Here is a 7,520-nt window from a genome sequence, read left to right as displayed (position 1 = left end):
CCCAACGATGTTAGAACTGTCAAATTAACGATGTAAATTTTGAGTCGTTCCCTCCGCAGGATTCGTACCCATCTCATTGTAACTACAAAACAACCAACAAAGAAAATACAAAATAACACTAAATGTTTGACTTTTTATTCTGCTCTCCTCGATCGTTACAGCAGCAAGATATAAAATTAAACAGCAAGTATTAAAACGTATAAAGTCTAAGCTCGGGTTTGAGCTTTAGTTCGAATTTCGATTGTCATTATGTAATTGGGTAATTGTATGTTGCTGGCTTTAGTAATGCGCAGACCATTTTATTAGCGAGGCTTTCAAATAGAAACTTCCATGTGCAGCTGTTGCTTAAAAATAAATAAACATCCTTTTCACGCTTTTACAAAATAAAAAAAAATTAGACTCAACAAAAAAGGACTGCAGTGTTTTTAACTACCAAGCATGTGCTGTATACTAGTATTGTAACATGAATCTTCTTTTTTCCTTTGATCTTTTTATGGAATAACATAGAGACGACAAGCATGTACCAAAATGTATGCTCTAAATTGAAGCAACCAAATAATATTGCATGAAAGGTCACATGGGCCTATATAATGCAATGAGGAAACAGCCATGAAATAACCAAAACACTAAAACCAATATTGCATGGGTAAGCTCCGCCTCTTTGGGAAAAGATTACGCCTACAAAAAGCACACATACAAATGTCAATTTTATTAGGTTTCATATAATAAAATACAAATCTTTAAATCTCTGCAGGTTTTCTTTGCCAGACAGAGAACAAAAAAGATAATGTCTACTCATTAATTTAAAGATAGAACCGAAAAAAATACACATTTCTTTACTTTTGAAACATATTAGCAAAAAAAAAAAAACAACCCCCAAGTTGAACATAATGTATCGAAATGAAATTTTGCTCAAATACAGAGCTAAAAGTTAATAGATTTTTTTTACATTTGGGCCAAAAAAGGGGGTCCATGCCCCGAATAGTTGTGTTTAAAAGCATTCAAAAAGACAATTAGCGTAAATCAGTCTAATTCAATTAAAAAATACACACCTGAGAGAGAACCAAATCGTCGCTTTCTACATTTTCAATGTCAAGCCAATCTGGTAGAGAGAATGCGTCTGCCATACTGCCTACTGTGCGGGTTATTAGATTTTCCCGCCAAACGTCATTTTTTTCTGCACGGACTGTTATGGGCGTGTCATTCATGTTACAAATCATTTATAGCAACGCCTTCCTCGTTAGCCAAATAAACTTCTCACGCTGCGCGTTCGAAAGTTTATTTGTCTAACTCGGAATACTATGCTATAAATATAACATAGATTTTTTTATTATCTTTGTCATTTTTATTATCATTCAAATAACACTGTTTTGCTACCTTTAGTTTATATCTATTTTCAAAACCAGTTTCGAGTAAAGTGACCGTGATTGTAAACATTCAAGACTAGAATTGAACAATTTACACAGAAGATCAACAGAATTCGACTCTGCACAACTTACAAAGTCGCATGAGATTAAGCAGATACATTTTTTTTACTGTCGTCCATTAAGGCATTATATTTAACAATGCTGTTATTAGTTTCTCGAATATTTCAATTTTTTTATATACTCATACGTGCCAAAAACCCACGAAACTCATTTTTATTCAGAAACATAGACCATATAATCATTAATTTGTTGCACTAAATACAGGCATGATTATCGTTACGTAGCAATATAGCATCGTTTGCTCGGTGGGTTTTTCTACATAATAAATCATCTCCAACATGAGCAGTGTCTGAATTTTTATTGACTGGTACCTAATCTTTCGTCTAGAGAAAGTCGTTCCGAGTCTCCTACTAAAAGTAAACAGAATATTTGCAGCAACCAGACTTAGTAATCTGATTTAGCATGACCTTGGCAATATCGCAATTAAGAAAACAAAATATTATCATGACATGATGCGCCATGAAGATATTGGCATACGAATGCTTACTTTCTTTAATAAGGTGTTCAATTACAACATTGTTATTTTAATAAAATACGTATAAGTAAGTTATCTGTAATAAAAAAAATCATCATTTGACGTCATCACCTCTCCCTTTAAACCACTGATACGTGTAGGTGACCAATATTCAACGTGCACAAGCAGACATCATTATTTTTTCTAGAATTTTATTTCTATCGGTACCGGATTTCTGTGCATATCTTACATAACCGCGTGTTGCTACTATTTAGCTCCTACTCAAAAGCTTTGATTCAGGTCTTTGTCAATATTCAAAATTACCAAGTTCCTCTATATGGACAAGGCAGACGACAATGAACAAAATTAAAATAACTGTAACAATAACAAATGTCACTCGTTGTGTGCTTGTGTGTGTGTGTGTGTGCGCGATATTTTTTTTTGACGTTCTACTTAATTTATATTTGTTTTTCATTTATTTAAGTCAGGCTTGTATTCCTGTTCATACGTCAAGGCGCGTATATACTGTAGACGGGTTGAAACTATACGCGCCTATACAGTCTATAAAACTTGCAATCACAAATGGTTCAAGCCACTGTTTGCATAGAAAGGACCTTTATCTATAGGTTACAGACCACCAATTCAACCAATGAGCATTTGGAACGTACGCAAAAATAGTCCTACGCAGAAATTACCCCTGTTCCTCATAGTGCTGTGAAAAAAGTTCTCATCTTATTTAAAAAAATTTAACAGTTTCTGAAAGGAAAAACATTTCTGTACATTTTATAGGTGCATTTTGCTTCTTGTGATATGAAGCCTAATCTCCATAATGATTTTTAAATATACCCCTATCTTGTGAAAACACTGGGATTTCCCATGCTATTTATAGACCCTTCACTTCCGGTGACCAGTACTGCACTGCAAGTCTGCTAACCCCACATGCCATTCTGAGGATTGTGAGTTGACATATGTAGAATCATGCTGATATATAGTCCTCTGCAGGTTAAAGTTAAGATAAAGTCCAGAGAAGCCATTGAATATTGTGAAATTAGCATAGAAGCCTATGGGAAGTGGAATTAGTGGTTTTTAGCCTTAAGCTGAAGCCATGGCAAAATGAAAAGTTTCTTGAAATAGCTTTAAACTACTTGAAGATCTTGTTAACTTTGCCATGAGAGGAATACACTACAAAAATCCTTCAAAATATGCATTTTTTTAAGTTATAGGTCCAAATTATGGAAAATTGGTCTTTTTGGCTGATTTTTATGTCCTATCTTGTAAAAAGTGTAGAAAATTTAGTAAAAATATCAAATATTAAACTTTGAGGGCTATATTTACCTAAATATGGTGGTAATAAGCACTTGAAATCAAGTTTTGTGTAGATTTGAGCAAAAATTAGGTTAGAAATGAGGAAAAACTCACTTTCATTACTGCGGTTAAGGCCATATAAGCATTCCCCTATGGCAACATGGAAAATCCATTATTGAGCACTTTTTTTGCTTTAGGTGCCCTTTACTGATCATGTTTTAATGTGAAAACACTGTATTTACAAATTTAAAGCCAAATATATCACCTTTTGTGAAAATTTAAAGATTTAGGATTTTTGACATGTGATCAAGAAAAAGGGGGAGGCATGTCAGAAATAAATTTTTAAAAATAGACCAATTTCTCAGAAAATGATTACTTTTAAAACTATTTCTTCATTAATATTGTTAAAAAACAAGTTGTGATTGATATTTTTTATTTGAAAAGTCAGAAAAAGTTCTTTGCAAATATTTAATGCATTTAAGTATGGTAGAATATTGTCACTTTTTTGCTCGCACAACTTGGTTACCCTATATTTAAAAATCAAATATTTAAAAAAGTGCTTGTCACATTTCACTGAAACTTTGCAAATGCATTCAGTATGTGTGTATGAAAATACCTGTATAGTTATTTATTTTTTCTAAGACAAAAAGTGACTCTTTAGGTTACGGACCACCAATTCAACCAATGAGCATTTGGAACGTACGCAAAAATAGTCCTACGCAGAAATTACCCCTGTTCCTCATAGTGCTGTGAAAAAAGTTCTCATCTTATTTAAAAAAATTAAACAGTTTCTGAAAGGAAAAACATTTCTGTACATTTTATAGGTGCATTTTGCTTCTTGTGATGTGAAGCCTAATCTCCATAATGATTTTTAAATATACCCCTATCTTGTGAAAACACTGGGATTTCCCATGCTATTTATAGACCCTTCACTTCCGGTGACCAGTACTGCACTGCAAGTCTGTTAACCCCACATGCCATTCTGAGGATTGTGAGCTGACATATGTAGAATCATGCTGATATATAGTCCTCTGCAGGTTAAAGTTAAGATAAAGTCCAGAGAAGCCATTGAATATTGTGAAATTAGCATAGAAGCCTATGGGAAGTGGAATTAGTGGTTTTTTAGCCTCAATATATATCGGGCGATTTTTGTGTAAAAACTAACTTTATAAACCAAACACAGACTAGTGCCAGGCGCGTAGCTGAGGCCAAATTGAAGTGTAGGCAAAATTACGGCAGGGGGTCTGGGGGCCTTAAGTGGCCCCCAGCAGGTCCTGGGGGCGACGCCCCCCCCCCCCCCATTATGCATTTAATATCTCTTATCAATTTCTTAATATCAAGGCCTGTAGTTTGCAGTGACTGAAGGCTTTTTAGCACTCTATGACCTTTCACCTTGGATGCAAATGAAAGGTCACATGGACCAAAGATCAATGATGAAGGTCCAATGTCTCTACAACTTCCGGTTCTCGAAATATGATTCTTAAACTTTATTATGATATTTCTAGGGATATAACTCCCATATGGTTTGATAACAAAATACAAATCTATATATATTAATTAGGTCGTCTGCTTATGTACATGAAACCATTTTCAGACTGATTCTATGTATTATGGTTTTCAAGATATGAGCGATTGAAAGAAATTGTTTTAAAGGGGCATAACTCTTAAAGATGATAATAAGATCCTTAGCAGGATCAATTCCTAATTAAAGCTGATGACATCTACATGTTCACCAAATATGGCGATGATATCTTGAAAAATGGGTTCGGGGTACCATGTTGAAATAAAAAACGTTAATAAAAGGGAGATAACTTCCACAATGGATACTGGAATTCTTCACAGGGTCATCTTGTAAAAGTTCTAAATGAGCTGTATCGATGGTCTAAATTTGGTAATGATATCTTGAAAGATGAATAGGGGGACCATGTCAAAGTAAATTTTACAAATGAAGAAAGAATAAAAAAAATATTAGAAAAACAAAAAGGTCTTTCCCATGTAGGGAAAGACCTTAATAATGCAATAACTCTATTGTTAAGTGTAATCTAACCTGCATGTTTCATTTTTAGATCTTGTCATCTTTTTCAAAATGCTTCACAAAACGCAGTTTGATACGACTGTAGAGTTGAACCCTGTATAGTTGGGACAATTTAAGCTTGATATAGCTTTGAAGTTTGAATAATAATATAACCAGAATTGAAGTGACCCCTTTGAAGTCCATAATTCCTAAATGATTCCAGTCGTAACCTTCAAAATAAATTTTAAAGTGACCCATTTCTGCACCAGAATTGAAGTGACCCCTTTAAAGTCCATAATTCCTAAATGATTCCAGTCGTAACCTTCAAAATAAATTTTAAAGTGACCCATTTCTGCACCGGGTCCCCCGCCATGCATTATATGGGTCACAACTCCAAAAATAAAATTATGAAATATGCTTCACTCGTTGGCGATTCATTATTTTTAATCCCAAATCAATCCAAGTATGACCCTAATGTTAAAGAATTTTTACTGGAGTTATGATGTTAAATTCTATGAATAGCTTGTTTCGGCCCCTAATTCTAAAACGGCTGGGAGGAGAGCCCTAAAATTCAATACCAAACTCCCTAATATGATTTGGAACCTTGCCATTTAATTTTAAAAAGGATAACCAATTAAAACCTACTTTACCACACGACAACGTACTGTCTACTAAGTATGACGACAGTGACCATTTAACAGCTATAAATTCATAACATCCCCAAATGTTAGAAAAAAAATCAAGATAGAATTGTTTAATAATAGATAGTTACACTTCTTAAGGATTCTTTCTCTTTATTTGGTATATTGTAAAGGCATGGAATGGATGCACTTAACTAACACATTATTTTAAAAAAAAACTTGTGAAATTAACATTTTTTTCTTTCTTTTAATATATTTGATACTAAAAGCTTATTAACATGTTTCTATTTTGTATAAATATATTTACAATAAAACATGATGTTTCTTAATCACAAAACTCCACTGAGTTTCACCTTGAAATAAGTACACTGTATACATTTAACTTTATATACATATTAGGTATTCCAGCAAGTAATAGTAGGAGAAGGTTGAACAAATTATTTCCTATGTTTCTTATAACTGTAATAATGCTCTGCCTGGCACAGCTTGATATAACTGAAATTAATTTTTTTTGTTTAGGTAATAAAAAAATTAATTCATGTACTACCAGGAAATAAAACTTTTTTTCAGTAATGAAAGTTTGAAAAATGTCACCCTCTATATAAGTTTACAGTGCACACTCATTCTATATTTATACTGTAAAACCTGTCTAAACTAAGCCCTGAATTAACCGAAATCCTGTCTAAACCAGACACTTCTTGAAGTACCTTTGTATTATTAAACATGAGTAAATGGAAAACCTGTCTAAACCAAATAAATTCAATAGTCCAAAAAGGGTCTGGTTTAGACAGGTATTACTCTTGCCTCAACATTATATCACATGATATGTCCAACCATTCACCTTAACTAAAGTGATATGTAGCCAGTATTAAATTTTTGGACAATAAAAAGCCTGTCATGCACAACATGATACAACCCCAGCAAGTTAAACTCTGTTCATTTGGGGCAAGTGCTGACACAATTTAAGTTTATGACCACTAAAACATAGGGACAAACAGTTCATTATGGACACGACAACTGATTTGGATACATTAATACTACACAATATTTTGAAATTTAAGTAAAAAGTTCTGCTTTGACGGTACTTTCTTGGGAACCCATTAAATCAAAAACAGTTTATCATAGTGTAAATTTGCTAGCATACTTCTTCAAGCTCTTGTAAAGAGGAACAATGTAAAAAAAATGATTACAATCAGATTTGAAAAAAAATCTTCCAAAAGTTATACGTTTTTGGCCCCTTTGACCCCTTATTAACTCAAAACGACTACTGATTGAACAATGCAAGCATGGCTTCCCAAAAGGAATCAATTGTTTTTTTTTTCAAAGCTGGACCAGAAATAAAAAAGTTCAATTTGGGGGCTATTAGCCCCTTTGGCCACTTGCAACTTCGAAACAGTAACAGATACCTGAAATCTAATTGAATAATGCAGGTGTGGCTTTTCAGAAGAAATTTAAATTTATTTTTTTTAATCTCTTTACCTGACCTAATACACATGGTCTAGGTACAGGTCTCTTTATACTGATGCTTCATCATTCCTGGGAGCTAATTAGATTCCTGCATCTAACTAAACCTGACCTGAATAAAATTATGGTAAAACCCCAATAAATTTTGAAGCCTT

The sequence above is a fragment of the Perna viridis genome, chromosome 1, assembly GCF_037379345.1.
Source record: "Perna viridis isolate PV_CMFRI_1.1 ecotype Kerala chromosome 1, ASM3737934v1, whole genome shotgun sequence".
NCBI classification, from domain to species: Eukaryota; Metazoa; Mollusca; class Bivalvia; order Mytilida; family Mytilidae; genus Perna; species Perna viridis.
The sequence above is the reverse complement of the archived record's forward strand: the minus strand, read 5'-3'. Positions refer to the sequence as shown.